The sequence below is a fragment of the Pseudonaja textilis genome, chromosome 16, assembly GCF_049901715.1.
Source record: "Pseudonaja textilis isolate UNSWEBS1 chromosome 16, rPseTex1.2, whole genome shotgun sequence".
Lineage (NCBI taxonomy): Eukaryota > Metazoa > Chordata > Lepidosauria > Squamata > Elapidae > Pseudonaja > Pseudonaja textilis.
In genome coordinates this window covers 5,734,546-5,747,045 of record NC_142005.1, presented here as the reverse complement: position 1 = coordinate 5,747,045, position 12,500 = coordinate 5,734,546, and positions in this window count along the sequence as shown.

The following is a 12,500-nucleotide window of genomic DNA, read 5'->3' as shown; positions in this document are numbered from 1 at the left end:
ATTTATCTCCCAGGTTGCTAAAACAGAAACTTTTTTCAGTCGTCACTACCATGGTCTCAGTTATAATTGGGTGTTGAGAAAGGGTTCACACCTAACCAGCTGGACGTCCCTCTGTTACGGATGAAGAGAACAGCCACTTACCTGTTCACCCAACAGCCAGGAGTGGGAAGCATTTGCGCAGGTGAGGTGGCCACAAACCTGATGGCTCTTCTCTTAATTGAAAGGGAGGGAGAACGGAAGGACAGCTTGGGAATTTCTCCCTGGACTCTGAAGGTGTCATTACACTGGGAAGCCAAGTCTTACTGGGTTTCGGGAAGAAGAGCAATGTTCTGACCCAGGCTTTCCCAAAATCATGAAGCCGACTCCTTGTCCCGATAAAAACCCCTTTTATTTAGGTTAAAGGGAATCCCTCCCCAGCGAAGTCCCAGCCAACAGTATTTTTGTGAGATTTCACAATGACAGACCTTTATCAGGCTTGGAGAGTTGCCAGGCCGATATCTTCCAAAGGCCACGCTGTAGCAAGCAATGACTTGGCCAGAAGTCAGGAACAGATCTTCACCCTAATGAATTGAACTAATTGTCTCCTGAAAACACCACTTCTCCTTTCGCTCCTCTTTATTCCCAATGGGAAGGGCTGTTCACCATCCACCTGTGCCTTTACTCCCGAGTTGACCCTTGTTCCTGCCCTTCTCCTGGCAGCTCTGTGCATGTGCACACTAGGGACAGACTCCAGCTGTTCTTCTGCCCCACTGATCTCCGACTCCGAAGCCAGCTGATAGCTGTTGGATGGCCCTGGCCCCATCTCTGCCGCCGACGCAGAGCCCTCATCAGAACCTCCCCCAGACCCCGGGACTGGCCCAGATTCCTCCCCAACCTCCTCACTGTCCGAGTCTGGTAGACGGTACCTGTGAGGAGGCGGATCCCCAAAAGGGAGGGGGTGCAGTCCAGAGGAGAAAGAGGCAGCTCAGCCCAGATATCCTGTGTGAGAGAAAGAGGGTGAAGACATCTCCTCCTTAATAGTTAGAATAGAATAAAATAGAATAGGGAGTAGAATAGAATAGAAGATAGAAGATAGAAATATAGAATGGAATGGAATGGAATGGAATGGAATAGAATAGAATAGAATAGAATAGAATAGAATAGAATAGAATAGAATAGAATAGAATAGAATAGAATAGAATAGAATAGACTATAGAGGATAGAAATATAGAATAGAATAGAATAGAATAGAATAGAATAGAATAGAATAGAATAGAATAGAATAGAATAGAATAGAATAGAATAGAATAGAATAGAATTCAGAATAGAATGGAATGGAATAGAATAGAATAGAATAGGAAAGAATAGAATAGAATAGAATAGAATAGAATAGAATAGAATAGAATTCAGAATGGAATGGAATAGAATAGAATAGAATAGACTATAGAGGATAGAAATATAGAATAGAATAGAATAGAATAGAATAGAATAGAATAGAATAGAATAGAATGGAATGGAATGGAATGGAATAGAATCGAATCGAATAGGAAAGAATAGAATAGAATAGAATAGAATAGAATAGAATAGAATAGAATAGAATTCAGAATTCAGAATGGAATGGAAGAATAGAATAGAATAGAATATAGAGGATAGAAATATAGAATAGAATAGAATAGAATAGAATAGAATAGAATAGAATAGAATGCAGAATAGAATAGAATAGGGAATAGAATAAAATAGAATAGAATAACAGAGTTGGAAGGGACCTTGGAGGTCTTCTAGTCCAACCCCTGCTTAGGCAGGAAACCCCACACCACTTCAGAAAAAGGGTTATCCAACATCTTTTTAAACACTTCCAGTGTTGGAGCATTCGCAACTTCTGAAGGTTGTTCCACTCATTAATTGTTCTCACTGTCGGGAAATTCCTCCTGAGTTCCAGGTTGCTTCTCTCCCAGAGCCTATCACAGAGAGTATCAAAAGAAAGCCATGAAGAAAATCTAAATTTGAAATAGGGAGGAACTTCCTGATGGCGAGAGCTATTCCAACAGCGGAAACAAAGCTTCTTCAGAGCCAAAGAAGCTTCTTGGATGAGAAGTGAAACGCCTTCAAAAGAAAAAAAACAAGGAAATCCTCTTGCTTCCTGGAAACGCACCTTTAGGGACAACCGTGAACTTGGATGACTGAGAATCTCTACAGACTTTTAGTGGAAACACAAGTTGCCAAGTCGCATTTGTCGAGTCTGGAATGGCCTGAGAATTCCTGCCCTGGGCAAGGGTGAGACTAGAAGACCTCCAAGGTCCCTTTTAACCCCGTGATATATATATTTTTTTTGGATAAATAAAACAGGAAACCAGAAGGAGAACTTCTTTTTTAACCCGCTGTCCTTTTTTCAATGATCCGTGTCTCATTAGGAAGGGAGTACTGCTATGTTCCCTGGACAGGGCGAAAATTATCATCATGACCTCTAGTTACAAAGATCATTATGATAATTACCGTTGCAGTGATTGGCGCACCAGTTTTTCATCTCATATTATCTGTTATCCTCTTAGCTCTTTTCTTTCTCCACTCCCATCTTGGCTACGTGGAGATCTTTGATGGCTTATATCTCCGGCAATAGGACGGAGGGGCTCTCATTGTTCAGTTAAGGGTTCCACGGAGCCCTCTGCGCACGCCCAGAGGTCCCGTTTAGGCAGCCAGACCTGGACCGAAGTTCCGCTGCCTGCACACTGTCCCTGCAGGGATTTGAGTCAAACGCCCCCCCTGGCTCCTTTGCCAACTCAGCTCAAATGCCAACTTTACAGATGTAAGCCTCAGCGCTCCGTGATGATACTTGACAGCTTAAGGCTTCTGATGGGAGTCATAAATCTTTGATAAGGACCTCCTTCCATGTTGAAGGGAAGACAAACGGGGTGGTGAATTTTGGAGGGTCCAGACTGCCAGAAATGGAAGTGGGAGATGGATTAGCTGGCCAGCTCACACGGTTTTTGATTTGTCTTCTTGCCTGCAGAAAGACCCATAAGCCAAGTATTTCTCCCTCGTATTATTTCTTTCAGTTTGATGTTGGGGGGGTGTGTTAAAATGAAGTGGTTGAAGTGAGGTGTGTGTGTGTGTGAGAGAGAGAGAGAGAGAGAGAGAGAGAGAGAGAAGGAAAGGAAGAAAGAAAGGAAGGAAGGAAGGAAGGAAGGAAGGAAGAAGAAAGAAAGAAAGAAAGAAAGAAAGAAAGAAAGAAAGAAAGAAAGAAAGAAAGAAAGAAAGAAAGAAAGAAAGAAAGAAAGAAAACGAACAAACATAGCAGATATAAAAAGTGAGAATTTAGGAGTTCTATATAATAGGAAAAAGGAAAGAAGGAAGCAAGGGAGGGAGGGAGGGAAGGAGGGAGAAGGAACAGGCAGGAAGGAAAGAAAGAAAGAGGGAAAGGAAAGAAAGAAGGTAAGAGAGAAAGAAAGAAAAAGAAATGGAAAGGAAAGGAGGAGGAAAATAGGGAGGGAGGAAGATTAGAAAACAAGCAAACATGACAAATATAAAAAGTGAGAATTTAGGAGTTCTATATAACAGGAAAAAAGGAAAGAAGGAAGCAAGGGAGGGAGGGAGGGAGGGAGGGAGGGAGGGAGAAGGATCAGGCAGGAAGGAAGGAAAAGAAAGAAAGAGGGAAAGGAAAGAAAAAAGGTAAGAGAGAAAGAAAGAAAGAAAGAAAAAAGAAATGGAAAGGAAAGGAGGAGGAAAATAGGGAGGGAAAAAGATTAGCCAGTAAGGAAGGAAGAGGAAGGAGGGAAGGAAGGGAAAAAAAAGAAAGAGAAAACAGGAAAGCCAGAAAGAATGAAGAAAAGAGAAGAGAAAGAAAAAGGCCCATTTTTCTTTGACACAACCATCTCTCTAGTGGTCTGCAGCTTCCTTGGCTTTTCACCCTTTCATTCAATCTTAAGGGAGGTTTGCACAAAACAGGAAAAGGCACCTAACAGTGGCCAGAGAATGAGGTAGCAAAACAGAAGCCTCTTTTGCAAAGGGGAACAAATAAGAAAAAGAGGAAGGGGACCAGCAACTTTCAGGGAGTTTATCAAGTCCCTTGTTTTAAGGGAAGGTGCCTTCCTACATCTACCTCAGGCTGTCACTCCTCTGTTCCTTCTCCTTCTCCGCTTGCACGTATCCGTAGCATAATTCTGTTGTTTCCATGCCAGCTGGTTAAAGTGAATTTGTAAATCAGCTTTTATTGGCACGGTAGTTAGACATGCACTTAGAAATGGAGAGCATTTCCAGCTAAGATTATATAGCATTGATTTATCTTATTTAAAGGGGGGGAAAAAACCTCCCATAGGCAGATTGCTCTTTGATGCCTCAAAACAGAGGAAATCCTTTACCATGAAGGTGGGGAAAAAAAACCCAGCCTTTGTTAAAAGGATCAATTCTTTTCTTCCTTCACTGGTCCTTCCAGATCATTATTGGACAGAGGCAGGGATTAAACCCAGATTTTAACATATTTAGGAGAGGATTTTCACTCTACCCTTGAGTTACTTCCCAAAACATGAAAGACGACACTTTTTGATGGCTACTCGGGCCTCTGGAACTCTCTGCCACAAGAGGCAAATAGGTACTGAACACTGAAGGAGATTTGCGGGAGAAGAATGTTTACATTCTTTTCTTCTCTTATCTGGGTAGAATTTTTGAAAAAAAACATCTGTTGGCTATTTTTGCCCAAAGGTCTTGTTCTCAATGATACCCAAACCATGATAATCCTTACCTGCAAATCATAATGACAACACAGATAGTCCTTGATTTACGATCACAATTGGGCCCAACGTTTTCGTTGTTGAGTGAGATAGTTGTTATGTGAATTTTGCTCCATTTTTGAATTTTGCTCCTGCTATAATGTCCTACCTGTCTATGACTACTTCAGCTTCAACCACAATGCACGAACACACACTAGATACAAATTTAAGGTAAACCACTCCAAACTCAATTGCAGGAAATACGACTTAAGCAACAGAGTGGTCAATGCCTGGAATACTCTACCTGACTCTGTGGCTTCTTCCCCAAACCCCAAAAACTTTAACCTTAGACCGTCTACTGTTGACCTCACCCCATTCCTAAGAGGTCTGTAAGGGGCGTGCATAAGCGCACCAATGTGCCTACTGTCCCTGTCCTAATGTCCCCTTTTATTTGTACCCATTCCATGTACTCTTAATCATGCTTCCAATTATATCTGTCATCTAAAACATGCTTGACAAAATAAATACATAAATAAATAAATATTTGCTTGTTAAATAATCACAAAAGGGAATCATAGGACCTCAGGACATTGCAACCGTCATAAATATGAGCCAGTTGCAATTTTGCTCCTGTGACCACGGGGATGCTACAATTGTCATAAGTGTGAAGAACCGGTCGTAAGTCACTCTCTTCCCTGCCATTGCAACTTCGAACTAAATGAACTGTTGTTAAGTCGAGGACTACCTGTATCAGGTGAAATTTCCTTGAAAGAAGGAGGGAAAGGAACATTAGTCTTTTTCTGGGGGTGTTTCAAGACAGGTGGCCGTCCGGTTCTTGTATAAAGAGTGGTCTCCAATCCCCAAATCATTGGATGAGGCTGTGCTTTAAAGAAAGGGAAAAAAACAACAGATTTCCGATAAGGATTTATCCCCTTATTGTGTGGAAATTGCTGATGGTGTACAATATAAATAAAAGTAATTTAATTTGTTTTCAACTCTGCAAACGGCTAACAAGGCTGAGCTAATTTGGGAGGGGAGGAGGAAGATGGGATATCGATATTTTTTTCCCACCTCCCTTAAACAGTTAGCAATTTCTGGTTGTGGTCCAACTGGGAAAAATGTTTTGAAAGAGACAGGAGTGAGCAGGGAAGGGTGTTGTGTTACTAGGGCAGTTTTCCCACCCGTCCTTTGGAGTTGTACAATCTTTTATTTTGTGTAATGCTGTTGGGGGGGGGGTGAACACACCAATAGAGGTAGTCCTTGACTTACAACCACAATCGAGCCCAAGATTTCCGTGGTTAACTCAGTTTTGTCTCCTCTTACGAACTTTCTCGCCGCTGTTGTTAAGTGAATCTGGTTAGGTGTTGTTAAGTGCAATCGTTAAGTTAGTCACCCTGTTGTTAAGTGAATCTGGTTTCCCCAGAAGGTCGCAAAAGGGGAGTCACATGACCTCAGGACACAGCAACGGTCGTAAATATGAGTCGGTTGCCAAGTGTCTGAATTTTTTTTAAACAAGTATATCTTTTTTTATTCATGAACATTTTGAATACAGTATATTGTCAAGGCACATCATTTACAGAAAAACAAAGAAAAAGCCATCAGAAATATTAATTCATATACTAATAACAGTATTAATAGTATAACAGAATAGTTATAATTTATAATTTATAATTTATATATATTTATAATTCTGTTAATTATATTGGCATATTCATTAATTATATTGGCATAAATCATCTCTATATTTAATTCATACCTAGCAGATAACAGATAATCAGAGTTGGAAGGGACCTTGTAGGTCATCTAGTCCAACCCCTGCCCAAGCAGGAGACCCTACACCATTTCTGACAAACGGCAGTCCAATCTCTTCTTGAAAGTCTCAAGTGATGGCGCTCCCAATGCTATTCCATGGGTTGACTGTTTTCACCATCAGAAAGTAGCATTAATCTTTATCTAATTTCTCCGTCTTATCTCTAACCATTCATAACATCTATTCCATGTTAGATAATATTCCAGGTTAGATAATATTCTGTGCCTTCTTTATCCTTTATTTTTAATGTCAATCCCTCCATCTCTGCACGGTCTAATCTTTTCCAAATTACAGCCTCATCAACAAGCGTGCTCTCGTTTTTCCAATATAGTGCAAAGGCAACCCTTGCAGCTGTCAATGCGTGCAAAACTAAATAGACGGTCCCGTGATCTGGCATTATATAAAATATTCCTGGTTTCGGATCTATATGTTGCTTAATCATCTTTTCCAACCACGTATGCATTTTTGTCCAGCGTTTTCTTGCTTTCACACCAGTCCAACACATATGATAAATATGTGCCTGGGGTTGTAAATATGAATCGGTTGCCGAGCATCTGAATTTTGATCACATGATCATGGGAACGCTAATGCTTCAAAGGTCGTAACTGTGAAAATAACACTAACTGAACAATCGAGTGATTCACTTAACAGCTGTGGCAAAACAGGGCAAAATTGTACTTAAACAAATGTCTCCCTTAGCCACAGAAATTTTGCGCTCAATTGTGATTGTAAGTCAGAGTCTACCTGTTCACACACACCTATCTAGCAGATCTCCAGGGTTGGTTTGTTTCTTGCCATGAAGTGCAGCTTTGATTGATCTTGCGTTAAAAGCCATATAAGCTAAAAAGATTGGAAAGGGAAACAATTAATAAATAAATTGTGATTTGCGTTACATATCTCAGCTCAAATGCTGTATATTCCTCTCTCCCCTCATGGTGTTACCGAGTGCTGAACATTTTGTGTTTTGTGTTGAAAGGAAAACATTTGAAAAGCAACAATTGTTCTTTTTTTTCTTCTTCCCCCTGAATGAAATCTGATTACAAAATGCCTGGGCGATATTTTTTAAGGCTTAACTTCTAGCCTGAGTTACAGTGATGGGGAAAGGAAAGAGAAAACAATTGGCAAACCCCCTGTTCCTCTACGTTCATTTTTTTTCCTCCTTACCTACAACTTTATTAAATCCAGAAAAGGCTAAAAACATAAACCACCAAAAGGGAAAAGAATTAAAAGTCAAGAAAGAAGCAAGATAGAAGTGCGGAAAGAAAAATGGGATGGAGAAATAAAGAAAACAGAAAAAAGAATGGGTTTGTTGGTACCGATATTGATAAAAAAAAAAAATTGCATCGGATTCTTACTCTAAAATTAATAATAGTCCACCTTATTCCTATAATCCAATTTCATTCTAATCAACAAATACCCAAATCGTATATATTTCTATCTGGAAACCACTCTGGGCAAGAAATGGAAAGAAATGAAATTTTGATTTTTAGATTCATTTTCCCATTACTGAGATTTTGTCCTGTCGCTCCCTCTCCCCTCCGTGTGTGTGTGTGTGTGTGTGTGTGTGTGTGATTCAGCCATTTTTGCCTACTCCTTGATAGCAGCTGTTTCTCCTTATTCATTATTTATATACTCTCTTCCAGATACAGGATGTTTTACAAAATTAACTAAGACAGACCTTTAGTAAACGCACACCATTTTAAAAACAGAGATAGCAAACGGAGTGTGTGTGCTGCCGTGTGTGTGTGTTTGTTTGTGTTTGTGTTTATATGGTGGAAAAAATAACCCAAGGGAGAAACAGACAGACAGGAAAGGAAAGAAAGAGTCCAGAATCAAGAATATACAGTATATACTTGTTACTGCAGTTTGAAGAAGTGGCTGGAGGTTTATCGTGGGGAACCAACAAGGATTGTTGACCTGGTTAAAACCTTACAGATAGTCTTTGATTTATGACCGTTTATGACCAACAGGTATTTATGATAGTTTGCAGCATCCTGAGGTCACCATTGGTGACCTTCCCAGCCAGACGTGGGAAGCCAGATTAACTTCATAATCACATGTCTCACTTGACAAATGCAGTGATTCATTTAATAATGGTGGCAAAAACATCATAACATTGGGCACAACTCATTTAACGACAGCGATGGAAGTTCCGGTCATAATTCGAGGGACTACCAGTAGTTTTAATTTCGGCTTATATTGAGTCTGGCACAGTTTGGGGGGGTCCCTCCGTTCTTGGCCATTTTGGCTAAAATCAAGTATAGTGTAAAGAAGCAACTTAGAACTCAGGAGAAATTTCCCGACAGTTAGAACAATCAATCAGTGGAACAACCTCCAGAAGTTGTGAATTCTCCAACAATGGAAGTTTTTAAAAAGATGTTGGATAACCATTTGTCTGAACTGGGTGTAGGGTTTCCTGCCTAAGCAGGGGTTGGACTAGAAGACCTCCAAGGACCCTTCCAACTCTTGTTAATTCTATTCTATTCTATTTTGCAACAATTATCCTGCTGTTTCTCAGACATCAGCCACCCAGTGCTGATGTGCCATCCTTGCACGAGAATCACCCCAAGTCCAAGAAAACCCCAAACTTTTTTATATATATATAAAAGTTTTAATTTTTAAGAAAAACATATACAAACAAAACATAAAACCATCTTCCATTTTATATACATACAGTGTGTCAGTCGGTTACAGATCTTTTGTGCTATCCTTTTGTAGTCCTTACTCACAGTTTATATACTGTATAAATTTGGAATATCTCGTATAAAAGGATGGAATAAATAGTTTAGTCATGAATGATTGATAACTGATAAATATATAAGCATATGTTAGTTGGACCATGTGAAAACCCCAAATTTTTAAGGGCATTTCCCTCCCACCAGCTCCCAATTCTGGGCTCTAGGCTGAAAAAATCAGCAGGCAGGAATAAATTCCTTGGAAGGAATGGGACTGCTCACCGCAGCTGACTTGCCGTGGTCAACTTGCCACGGAGCAACCCACCACGGCAGAAATGTTTGTCTAGCCTTGTCTGGCTTGTGGTTTGAACCTTCTCAAGTTTGAAGTCCTCAAGGCTGGGGTGAGACAGGGTGTATAGTCTCCATGGACCGACAAGCCATCTGGATTGCACATTCCGCCTCCAGGGCTTTTAACTTGAGAAGATTCAAAGTTAGAGCAAGTCAAGGCCCGTGGCAAAATCCTCTCGCGGCAAGTGGTCCAATGGCAAATCGGCCACACCCCGTCGTCCTAGAACCCTTTCCTTTGGAAATCTGGAACCTCCTGCTGCAGAATTCTGCAGCAACGGGACGCGTTTCGCTCCAGGCCGGCGAGTGAAATCTTGCTAAAGAGAATATTTCCTTCTAGAGAGACAGTTTACTTGCAGTAGTTCTCCGATTGGGTACCAGAAAACTTCGGCTTGAGATAAAATTCCCACTTTTGCTTCTGGTTTGTGCTTTCTCTTCTTTTTGGAAAGATGTAAAGAGAAGCTCATCTTGACTCTTTCGTTATATCTCTGACTAACTCGACACCCGAGCTTCGCTACGAAACTATGTGGTCGGGCTTAGTTTTTGGGGAAGAAAATAAGGGGGGGAAAAAATTTCTGCCTCTGCCTACCAGCATCCATCGGTATTCACCTGGCTAGCGTCCTGTCAGTGTGTGAGAGAGTTGAGGGCTGTTTGGAAACTGAAAGAGTATTTGCTGTGTGAGCAAGAAGGAGACAGCAAGGAGCCTGGGCGTGGCTTAGCTCAACTGTTGTGTACTAAAGCTGCTTGGTGCTCTGAAACTGAAATTCCTCTCTTCTGCTTGTGTTTTGCATTTGGAACAGATTTCTTTTCAGGTGGGGTGGAGGAGTAGAATTCCTTAGCATCAGAGCGTGTTGATAATAATAATATACGAAATACTAATGTTCTGATGGTCATTTCGAAAAATCCTTTCTTAGTGGGCACCTAGAGGCCTAGAGGAACATACGTGCCAGATTTCAAATTTGTAGGCTTTACGTTTCTGGAGATTTTGTGATGATGCATGAGCGGTATTTCGCTTTTATATAAGATATAGATGTGTCGAGCGGCAGCAATTTTAAGGGACAATCCCAGCAGCGTCCAGGGAGGGCAGCAAACTTCTTAAAATGTTATTTCCATAGAAATAAATGCATTCCAGCGTTTGTCTCCATTCAGGAGCTCCACCCCATGCAATCTGTTGACCCACGCTGTTTAGGTTTCACATCCCCCGTTTTATATATAGGTAAGGCCTTCCTCAACCAAAGACTGAATCATTTTGTGATAGGAGTGGGCGGTATCCTAAGTATTGGGAGGCGGACTCTGCACCGCATAAAATCTTACCCACCAATTTTGAAAGGACCTAAAAGACGGGCCTTGAGCTGTTCGTCGGCTCCTTTAATTGTTGGCTCAGAAAATGGGAACCGGAATTGATTTTCCTCCCTTGGCTTCTGTTAAAAGCGGCATCAATTATCTTGAAACCCATTTTGTAGATGTAGACTCAGGATAAGGGGTGCTTAGGCAGTGGCTGTGAAAACTCCTGTGCTTTTAAGAGGTGGAACTTCATATCCCAGAATTCCCCTTCCTTCCTTCCTTCCTTCCTTCCTTCCTTCCTTCCTTCCTTCCTTCCTTCCTTCCTTCCTTCTCTTCCCCTCCTCCTTCTCCCTCCCCTTCCTCCCTTCCTGCTCCTCTTCCCCTTCTTCCCATCCTTCCCCTTCCCCTTCCTTCCTTCCTCATCCCCTTCCCCTTCCTTCCTTCCATCCTCATCCTCTTCCCCTTCCCCTCCTTCCCTTTCCCCTTCCTTCCTTCTTCATCCCCTTCCTTCCTTCCTTCCTTCCTTACTTACTTACTTATCCCCTTCCCCTTCCTTCCTTCCTTCCTTCCTTCTTTCCTTCCTTCCTTCCTTCCCACTTCTCTTTTCCTGGGTGGGGAATTCTGGGAGTTGAAGTCCACCCATCTTAGTTGCAAGGTTGGGAAACACTGGTCTACTTATATTCAACTTTCCAGAAATCAGGATAAAGTCCTAGAACAAGGGTCTTCAAACTTGACAGCTTTAGGACTTGTGGACTTCAACTCCTCCAGAATTCCTCCTTCTCCAGTCATGTTAGCTCAGGAATTCTGGGAGTTGAAGTCCACAAGTCTGAAACTTGCCGAGTTTGAAGACCCTTGTGATAGAAGATAGATAGATGATAGATAGATAGATAGATAGATAGATAGATAGATAGATAGATAGACAGGTAAATAGATAGGTAGGTACAGGGAGAGAGAGAGAGAGAGAGAGAGATGATGGATAGGTGATAGAACAGGACGTCATCAAACTTGACAGCTTCAAGACTTGTGGACTTCAATCCCAGAATTCCTTCTCCTCCAGTCATGTTAGCTCAGGAATTCTGGGAGTTGAAATCCAGAAGTCTTAAACGTGCCAAGTTTGAAGACCCTTGTCCCAGAATAAGACAAAGAACTGCAATACATTTTTGCAACACAAAGTGCTTCTCTTCGCTCTTCTGATCAGCTGCTCTGAAAACTCCTTTCTTGGTTTTCTTCCTCTTGAAATTAACATCCATGATCATGATTTGTTTTTGTGTTTTTTTTTTTTTAATTTTCAGCGGTTTTCATTTTGGAGAGGAGTTTCGTTTCCTTCTCTTGCTAAGGTGGGCTCCCCCCCCCCAACAAAACTTGGGCATTGGGCATTGGTGTTCTTCATTGGGGGGGAATCCTCATTTTTCTTTCTTTCTTGTGGTCTTCAAGCTTTTTTGACATACCATTAAAGAGAGAGGTAGGGAGGGACAGAGAGAGGGGGAGAGAGAGAGGGGAGAGAGAGAAAGAGAGAGGGAAAGAGAGGAAAGGAAGAGAGAGAGAGGGGAGGGAGAGGAGAGAAGAGAGAGAGAGAGGAGAGGGAAGAGGAGGGAGAGGAGGGAGAGAGAGAGAGGGGAGGGAGAGGGAGAAAAAGAGAGAGAGAGAGAGAAGAGGAGGGAAAGGAGAGGGAGAGGAGAGAGAGGGGAGGGAGAGGGAGAAAAG